Raw genomic sequence first — 10,489 nt, forward strand, 5'->3', positions numbered from 1 at the left:
CTTTCTGTGAAGTCTTGACCTCTGCTCCCTTACAGCTGTGTTGGCTCAGAGTTTAGAGCAAGTCTTGCAAGACTCCCTGAAGAACATATGTTTCTAAGCAGTCCCTAGTTCTTTATCCATTTTTTTTTTTTTGGCAGGGGGATTCATAAAAGGTTACTACCTAGGACCTTATACTGCTAGCCCTGCTTCCCCAAAGAATTGCTCATGGTTGAAGCAACCATCCACTAAAGACAGAGTTGGTGTGAAGAATCATGCTCTGAAATCCCTCCCCCCTTCAGCTTTCCCACAAGTTGGTAATGTTTTTTTGTTTTTGTTAATCCTCACCCGAGGATATTTTTCCATTGATTTTTAGGGAGAGTGGAAGAGAGAGGGAAAGACAGAGAGAAACACTGATGTGAGAGAAACACATCAATTGGTTGCCTCCTGCACGCACCCTGACCAGGGCCCAAGCCTGGGAGGAGCCTGCAACCAAGACATGTGCCCTTGACCGGAAATGAACCTGAGACCCTTTGGTCCGCAGGCCGATGCTCTGTCTACTTAGCCAAACCGGCTAGAGTGGTAATGTCTTACTTCTTAATTGCTTATGCTCTTCATACTGACTGCTTTGTCAGGAAAAAGGGGGTGGCAAATTTGGACAAGAGGTAGCTTCTTAGCCTCGTTGTTTCAAAGTAGCAGATTAAAAGAATTCAGTAGCAACCCAAGATGCCCTGATTGGTACTCAGCACCTTGGCCCTGCCACTTCCATAAGTGCTGTCCTCACAGGCCTGGGTTGGCTTGGTGGATTTTGGGAAGTCCACCCGCATTTGAAATGGTCTGCCAGCGTGATCTGACAGCTCCTACATGTGAGGCGGGGGTCAACCAGCCAGGAAAAACCAGGCACTCTGATTCCTGCTGAGTTTTTGTTTGGTTGGAGTATCGTGTATTTGCTGTTGTAAATGGCCACATGATAGAGTAATTTTAAAAAGTTAAAAATAGATTTAAGACAGTGTTTCAAGGAAAGCACAGCATGGCTTCCCAGTTTTTATAAACTTGGTGAGTTCCCTTTGCATTGCTTGATGCCTTTGGAGTCCACCAGCTGAGAGCTAAGTCATGATTTCAGGGGAAGGGAAGGAAATTCATCAGTTCTGTATTTACAGCTTGCTGGATGCCACACATTTAATCCACCTCCTTTCTCCGCTCCCAACGTCTCCATCTTCCCTAGCTCAGTAAAACACTTGGCGTGTTCCTTGATTTCTCTTCCTCTTAGAAACTACATCAATTCGTGAAATTGGCTTTATCTGCAAAATATCAACAGACTCCAGTAATGTCTTATCACTTCCACCTGCTTGTATCACAGCTCTGGAGAAAGAGTGAGAAGGGAAAAATCACATTTAGTTTGGACTTACATCCTAACTGATCTTGTTTCCAATTACCCTTTTAAAACCTATTCTTCAAACAGTAGCCAGAGGGATCCTTTAAAAATATAAGACAGATCATGGTCTCTTCTATTCTGAATCTTCCAATGGTTTCTTATGTCATTCAGTGCAGACACCCACGTCCAACTCATGGCGCACAATGCTGTAGGTAACTGAGTCCTCATTTCTTCTTTCACCTTACCTCCCATGTGTCGGAAGGACTTCATTACTCTCTTGCTTCATTTAGGATAATATTAAAATACTACCTTGTCAGAGAGACCTTTTCTGACCCACTGTATATCCCACCCCAGCTTTCTCTTTCCCCATCCTGGCTTGTTGTTCATAGCACTCAATTAATACCACCTGACATATTATATATTCACTTGCCTAACTTGTTTATCTTTTTTTCTCCTCTCACCAAAAAGTTTATTTTATAAGAGGGGCTTTCTTTTATTCACTGCTTTACAGCCAGTTCTTTATACTAAGTGGTTCATAGTAAATGTTTAGTTAATGTGTATGGAATGAATGAATACGTTGGATTGGCTGGGTCAAGAAGTAAGTGGGGACTCACACACACAGCCTGTGGCAGAGCTTATAGAAGAACATGCAGAATACACTTTAGCCCAGGTCTGGAGAATAAGAAGGTAAATCCATGGCTAAAATGAGACCTGGAGGGGTCAAAGGTGGTCAAAGAGGACCAGGTTATGTTACCAATCCAAGGACTTCAAGGTAGTCACCAGAATATGGGGGCGGGGGGGAACCCATCTGATGCTGAACTGACTTTCATTGAGCACTTCTTATATACTTGTATTAGTTTTCTAGGACTGCCATAAAAAATTACCACAGCGTTGTCTGTACACCCAAAGGCTGTGGCTCAATTCTCAGTCAGGGCACATATCTAGGTTACGGGTTCCATCCCTGGTCCAGGTGTGTACAGGAGGCAACTAATTGATGTTTTTCGATCACATCAATGTCTCTCTCTCTCTCCATTCCTTTCTCTCTAAAGTTAATAAAATATATCCTTAGGTGAAGATAAAAAATTGACCTCAAACTTGATGGCTTAAAACAACAAAAACGTATTCCTTCACGGTTCTAGAGGCTGGCCATCTGAAATCAAGGTGTTGGCAGGGCCATGCTTACTCTAAATGCCTCGGGGAAGAATCCTATCTTTCTTTGTCCAGCTTCTGGTGGTCAGGCACAGTTTGACCTGTAGCAGCATAAATCTACTTTCCATCTTCCTCCATCTTCACATGGCATTCTTCTCTTCATTTCTAGGCCTCCTCTCCTCTTCTTATAAGGATGCTAGTCACTGAATATAGGGCCTACCCTAATCCAGTATGGTCTCATCTTAATTCAATTATATCCTCGAAGACCCTGTTTTCAACTAAAGTCACAATCTGGGGTTCTAGGTGGTCATGATTTTTTTTTGGGGGGGCACTATTCAAGTCACTACAATACTCAATCCCTTTATTTGATTTATATCCTCACAACAATTCTCTGAGATAGTATTATTGGCAGCATTTTACAGACACAGAAACCAAGGCTCTGAGAACTTTTTGGTCAATTGCCTAAGGCCATATAGCCAGAAAGTGAGTTCAAACCTAAACGTATTTGACTCCACAACTCATCTAGTTTGATCCTTTGACTATACCATGTTGACTCCAATCCTTGCCACAATAATATGTTCAAAAGATGCTTGATGGTTAGGAAACTGCTTGTCATGGTAACCCTGTATTTAAAACGATGGTACTGGGCTCCCTTGAAAATACAACCAACACTTGTAACAGCTCACAGTACTTTTACAAGTTACGGAGCAAAAACCCAAATATCAGGAAGATGGGAGAGACCCTATTCCGGGAGTCTCTGGACCTGAGATTACTGTCCAGGGGAGCTCTTGCTGGGGGTCTTGGAAAGAGGAAGAGAAGCAGTTCCTCAAAGGAGCACTGAGGAACTTCTGCAAGAACAGTGTTTTCCTGGGACAGGGTGTGAAATAAAAGGCAGTTGTCAAATGGACTAGGACCACCTTGGGATCTGCTTTAGGCCAGAGCACACATGAAAGGAAAAACAAACAAACAAACAAAAACACTGCAGCACAGAAACTGTTTCGTATCTACTCAGAATGATGCATTCGCTGTGTATGGGTTTATTTGTAGTGAAAAGATAGGAAAATTATGCCTTATCATGTTTTCCCCTCCCCTGGTCTTTATAAATAATCTGCAATGCAACTACAAGCAACATTTTTCAGGATTTCCCCTGTGAAATACTCTACAACTTTCCACCTGGGAATATATTTACTTCTGTGTTCTAAACTCCCTGGTTTGCATTAGCTTTCACCAAGCCTCTGGCCTAGAGTTATCATTGGTTGAAAGCCAGCTGGTCAACCAGAACCTTAAAGAGTTTAAATCTCTGTATGGTTTTCCCTTTCTAGGAATTTCAGCACAAAAGAGGCATTTCAATGGTCTGAGATGGTATCTTGTTTCTTTCTTTCTGCAGCTTCTCTTTTCTCTACCCCTTTACTCTTGTTCCCCTAGCCACCTTCCTCTCCTCTTTCTCTTCCTTCCATTCTCTCTTTTCTCATCTCTTTTTTTTTCTCTTCTGCCTCCCCCTCTCACTCCTGCCCTAACCATCTCTCTTTATCTCTCTCCCCTCTCTCCAGCCTTTCTTAATCATTTCGATATTTGTCAGATCTCATGGCCTTATTAAGTAAGCCAGGCAATTAGCTTTTCCCCCCCTTTTTGTCTAAAGTCTTAAAAAATAATTTCCGTCAACTCCCCAGCTTCCAGTGTGTGTTGGTGCCAAGACTGTCTAGAATGTTTACACTGCTGATAAAATTAATTGTGGCTTTCAGACACAAACTCTCTCAACTTCCTTCCCAACTCTTCTGGACTTTTGGATAGGTTTACACCCGTCCTTTCTTTCCTCTTTGGTGTTTCAGAGGCAGACATGTTCCTCTTTTTCTTGCTTCCTAAATTACCCCCTCTTTAACTCTTATTTATATCAATTAGCCTATGAAAATTTGTTTTGTTAAATGTCATTTCACTTAAAGTCACAGAGCCTATCAATGATGTTGAGTGAGGACTTACTGTATTTCAGAGATTTATTTAAAAAAAAAAAGAGCCCTAACTGGTTTGGCTCAGTGGATAGTGACGGCCTGCGGACTGAAGGGTCCCAGGTTCGATTCCGGTCAAGGGCATGTACCTTGGTTGTGGGCACATACCCAGTGGGAGGTGTGCAGGAGGCAACTGATCGATGTTTCTCTCTCATCGATGTTTCTAACTCTATCCCTCTCCCTTCCTCTCTGTAAAAAATCAATAAAATATATATTTTTTAAAAAAGATATACCTTAGGGCCTGTTGACACTAAGCTCACCTTTTACCCTTTCTACATATATAATTTGGGGCAAAGAAATTCAGAAATACTAATTCTCAGAAACAACAAACTGAAACTTGAAGCTTTTCTTTTTTCATTTTTAAAAAATTGATTTTTAGAAAGAGAGAGAAAGGGAGAGAAAGAAAAACACCAATGTAAGAGGGGAACATCAATCAACTGCCTCTTGCACACCCGCTACCGAGGATGGAGCCCACAAACTGGGCATGTGAACAGATCAGGAATAGAACTGGCAACCTTTAGGTGCATGGCATGATACCCAACCAACTGAGCTACACAGCCAGAGCTAAAGCTTCAAGTTAAAGAAGAAAAAAAAAATGCACTGGAGTTGACTTCTTAAGGCAGGAAGGCAGATGACTCATTATTAAGACAAATAAAAATAAGTTTCAGATAAAAAATATTTGTTTCAAAAATAAATAAATAAAAGTTTTCTGGTTAATCTTCAGTTAACTGGAAAATGTAGGTAAATAGAACTCTTCATTTGAGAGCCTTTTGTTTAACTAAACATTACTCTAACCTACTTTTTCTTTAGCCACTTAGATTTAGATTTAGCTCATAATCTACGAGTTTTTCTAATTTCAGGTCCTGAGCATGGTGCTCGCAAATACATTATATATTCATCGTGAGAACAGTTTAAGAGATCAAAATTCAAATGCAGAATATATGATGGTATAGTTGAAAGACAACTGGTACCATGTTGACCACTTACAATCTATGGCTGTTTGGGTGATATCTTAACCCTTCAAATTTTTATTTCAATTCTACGGGAAATATCTTTCACAAATCTATCTTTCAGAGTTGTTGTTTTGAGATTAAATGAGAATAAATACAAATTGATGCATAAAGAATTGCAATTAAAACATTTTTCTTATAGAAGTGAGTCGATCCTAACCTGTCTCCCCACCCTACTTCCTGAAATGCAGCCAGTAATCTTAGACAAAAGCAGTTCCCTTTCCCCTCCAGTTTTAGCCACACTGCCGATGATAAAGGCTGGCATAGTCCTGCCCTCAGCTAGTGCAGAGTTGCTCCTCAGTGAAGGCCAGTACTGAAATGAAAATGTATTAGATACTGCTCAAGTTCAAGATTATATATCTGGATTGGCTCCAGATTATTTCCTATGTAGAGAATCTTTCAAGGATAGACTCATACAACATGTCTATCAAACAGCAGCTTTGGGGACCTGATATGTACCCAGTCTGGAAAGGGCCCTAGCCCAGCATACAATGGAGGGCTCAATGTACTTGAAAGAGTAACGTTAACAACAATAGCAGCAGCAGCAGTGCAGTCATAGCTCGTACTGTGTGCCATAAAATCCTCACAACAGCCTTCTGCCGCGGGTCCTATTATGATGCCCGTTCTACCCAAATGGACCTGGAGACTCAGAGAGATTAAGTAGTAGTTACTTCTCAAACTTATTGAAGTATTGAGTACAATAAACACTGTGCTAAACACTTGACGTGAACTTTCCCGTTTGATTTTTACAATAGTCTCATGAAACAAGTACAATTATTATCCCAGTGGTACATAGGAGGAGAAAGAGGCCCAGAAGGTTAGATGACTTGCCTAGCAGCTAAGCTGAGACTTGAGGGCAGGGAGGTGTGAATCCAAAATGAACTCTATTAACCATTCACTATGGAGCTTGAAACCATTCCAGACGAGTAATCGTTTCAACTTAAATAAGTGATTGGCTGATTTCACTGGATTCGTGGAATTTCACTGTTGTCAGTGCTATATTTACAGTCTGTGCAGGGGTGACTTCGAATCTTGCAAGCATGGTGGTTTTAGCTATTCCTGGCCTGAGACTCTGCTTTTGATCTTCTCCAGGACTAACCTCAAACCTACATGGATTTAGTGATGGGAGATCATCTGTGTACTATCAAAGTCACCTTAGAGATTCTTTTGTTTTGTTTTTTTTCCCCTTTACATTGGCTTTCTGCCAGCTCCCAAGTTTGCCTTGGCCTTTCTAAAATTGTATAATAGATTGGAAATACATCATTTCCCTTTCTAATTCTTCTGGCTAGATCACACAGCATGACTTTTTATAAAAGGATCACTACCCAAATTTTAAATGTTATTAAATTAATTAAAATTTAATTAAATTTTACAGGGAGGATAAGCATAAAAGATAATAAGGAGGCAGGGGAAATGGCAGGCTTTAGGATTATGTTGAAAAAAATAGCATGGGCTCTCCGAGGGGAGGTGGTAGGAGACGGATTTAAAAGGAAGGACTTGGGAGAGACAGTATTAGAGAGGTCCTATTGGTCTACTGGAAGTGTTCACGACTTTCCTTGGGCATCAGCACCACTAGAAAAGTTAGGGTGTGGCATGCTGCATTGTGCTCACTGCTGGTATGCAGTTTATTTCACCATAGCAGCTAAAACAAAGGTTATCCAAGAGTTTGGGAGCCTCATAAAAGAAAATATTTCCCAATAGAATAAAAAAAGAATTCAGCTTTAAGCCAGAACACTGAAAACTTCCGGGATGGCTTTTAATAAATTGTGTTCATATTCTCATTGAAATCTTAGAGGTGGAAGGGGACAGTGAGTTTATTTGTTTCTCTTCTGAAGTGAAGGCAGGACCTCCTCTCTTGCCACAGCTCTGGGAAGTTGCCCTTCCGAGTCTTTTCATTGACATGAAGTTCACTACTTAGCCAAAACAGCATCCTGTTTGCAGCTGGTTCTGGTATTGGATGCCTTTCTTTAAAAAAAAAAAAATTATATATATATTGATTTCAGAGAGGAAGGGAGAGGGACAGAGAGAATCATTGATTGGCTGCCTCCTGCATGCCCCACACTGGGGATCGAGCCTGCAACCCAGGCATGTACCCTGACTGGAAATTGAACCATAATCTCCTGGTTCATAGGTCAATGCTCAACCACTGAGCCAATGCGGCCAGGCGGGATGCCTTTATTTTCAAAGCAGCATCTTACAGTATTACCAAAAACTGCTGATTTGACAGAGAAATTAGAGAAAAACCACATAAATCCAGAAGCATTAAGATATACATATAAAAATTGGACCTGATCATTTTCGTGTATCCTTTATGCCTTTGAGAAACAATTTATCTCAAAGGCTAAAGGCATTCTTTTTGCAATTGGACTACCTGGATTCAAATCTTTATTTCAAAATTGACTAAGATAAGTCACTTTTAATCTCCATTAACTTGGTTTCTCCATTTTTAAAATTGGATAACATAGCCAGTTGGTTAGATTGTTATAAATGCTGAATAATTTCACATCAGAATTACACATTAGGAGGGATTAGCATAGTGCCAACTAATAGTAAATGTTCAGCTAATGATAGTCTTAATTAGCATAAAGTCTCTCTGAACTCTCCTACTCCAGTGGTGGTCCTATTATATATTCATGTAGTCTCTAATTTGTATTTGACATAGATCAGAGAGGCCTTTGACAATAATTTGGTCACAATCATGTTGAGGCACACACAAAAAGACTTGATCAATGTGCTTGCTTTAATGGCTTATGTAAACATAACAATGTTGATTAAAACCCTATGTGTTAAGCCCTGGCCGGGTAGCTCAGTTGGTTAGAGCATCATCCCAACACACAAAGGTTGCAGGTTCAATTCCCAGTCAGGGCCCATGCAAGAATCAATCAATGAATACATAAATAAGTGGAATAACACATTATGGCACTCTCTCACTCCCTTCTCCCCCATCCTCTCTATCTAAAATCAATCAATAAATAAAAAATTTTAGAGAGGAAGTTGAAGGCATGGGGGGGGGCAGGGGGAGGGGCAAGTAAAAAAAAAATTTTAAAAACCCTATGTGTGAAAAAGTTATATTTTGAAGACCCATTAATTTCTTCTTTATAGAATCCTAAGATGCAGAACTGGCTGTGTAATTATTGCTGTGCTTGCATTGAAACTGGTGGTTTACCATTAATGGAAGCATTCAAATGTCTGTGGGTGGACTCAAGAGAGAGGATGGCAACAGATAGCATGTGGTTAGTAAAACAAAGACAAATACTGTACAGTAGAAACCCAAGCCCCAACCAAAATGGAACATTCCATGGAGAAAGTGGGTTTTTTGGGCCTCAACTGTTATGTTTAGTCTGATTCTGCAAGATTTCAAGGAATAATGCTTGGATATGTTCAACTATGGTGGGCATTTGTGGCATTTTTTTTCTTGCTAAAGAAATAATTTTGGGGTACTGCTTAGTATTATTACAAGCTAAATTAATTGTGGGTTCTGGTAGTAGAGTCAGAATGTTGGCCAGACAGGAACTTTAAAAGAAAAGCAATCAATCAGGACAAATATTAGAATTTAGTAAACAAGTTTACATGTTGATATTTTCTTTTTAGTAGCAACATGACTATGATCACTATTATTTGTTGTTTGAGTATTGTCCATTCATGGCATTAGGACACTGGTAAGTGGAAGAAAATAGAATTAGAGATACTTCTGAGTAGGCAGAATCATTGCAAAACCCCAACATGAATTCAGTGGTCACTATTGTTAGCCCTTTACATTCTTTATATCATTTGATTTCTCTGCAACATTCTCTATATTTTATAGGTAGAGATTTGTGATTTATAGGTGACAGATTTGTGATTTAAGATTTTTGGTTCCAAAACTCATGACATAGTGGAAGGCAACCACTAAAAATTACAGCATGCCAGTGGTAATATAGTTTAGGACTACAATAACTGAAATATAGTTTGGTGAAAACAGATGAATTAACCATGCATCTATGTTTGTATTCTTTTTTTAACCTGTGACTATTACTATCTACAACAATTTACCTTGGTACAACTTATAAACATCATATTCCTTTTTGAATTTAGCAGTAATCATAGACTAAAAATAGGATAGGCATTATTATTTGTACATTTTTGTTCCCATTTTATAGATGACGTTCAGAGAGCTTTAGTAACTTCCCAAAATCAAACCACTAGTGAGTGCGAGTTAGAGGTGATAAAGAGTTAGTTCCACCCTCCTCTTTCCAGTATATCTTTTTGAGAAGGCCACTAAATACAAATAATCTAGATGTTCTTTCTTCAGAAGGATGGAGAAGTGTATTGATACTCCTCACGTTATTACAGCTTAAGTAGCTCTAATGAGCTCTATCTCCAGGAAATACTCTTTTGTCATTGTCTATCATCATTAATAGTGACAGGAGATGTGGGATCGCTTTCTTACTTTCTTGAGTTTGTAGGTAGCACATCACTTTAGTTAAAATATTCATTTGAATATAGTTAGCTCAGAAAATAGCCAAATATTTTGCAAGCCTGGGCTTTTTGTTTGAGGGAATTAAAATGAGTTTACAATTTAAAAGAGAGTCAAGGTAATAAACATCCTAGTAATGAAAATATTCAGTGGCAAATGTCCCTGGCAGTTAGAGATTATTTAAAGCTATTTTTATCCTCCCATTTCATTGAATGTTTCTCTATTGAGTGGATCATTTTAAAAATGTCAGAGTTTTGTTAAATCCACCAGGAACAGCCCTTAAGGACCTCTTTATTATGTAAATTGTAGATCACTATAGGCAGATAACATAGTAATTATATATTTTAAAAACTACCTTAGGCAAGAGAACCCAAAATATAAAACCTTTCTCTCTCCGTAGCAGGAACTGGAATTTGCGCCTGAGGCTCATCTTTAATAAAGATCCTTAGTTACCAGGCAACAGCCAAATGAATTAAGCTTCTTTATCATACCAGCCAAAGCAATCCCTTCCAAAGTGAAG

At 39.3% G+C, this 10,489-nt stretch overlaps 1 long non-coding RNA gene across 1 annotated transcript; it reads right to left on the reverse strand.

Moving 5' to 3' along the window:
- Positions 1–483: 483 nt before the first annotated feature.
- Positions 484–10,032, reverse strand: LOC106724696. Its single transcript, XR_001360536.1, has 3 exons — positions 9,943–10,032; positions 9,084–9,169; positions 484–1,338 (listed from the first exon to the last, which is right to left on the reverse strand). It is a non-coding gene; the product is annotated as an uncharacterized LOC106724696 (long non-coding RNA).
- Between the last annotated feature and the right edge of the window lie 457 nt (positions 10,033–10,489).

This window comes from Myotis brandtii, unplaced genomic scaffold (genome assembly GCF_000412655.1).
Source record: "Myotis brandtii unplaced genomic scaffold, ASM41265v1 scaffold931, whole genome shotgun sequence".
In the NCBI taxonomy this organism is placed as follows: domain Eukaryota; kingdom Metazoa; phylum Chordata; class Mammalia; order Chiroptera; family Vespertilionidae; genus Myotis; species Myotis brandtii.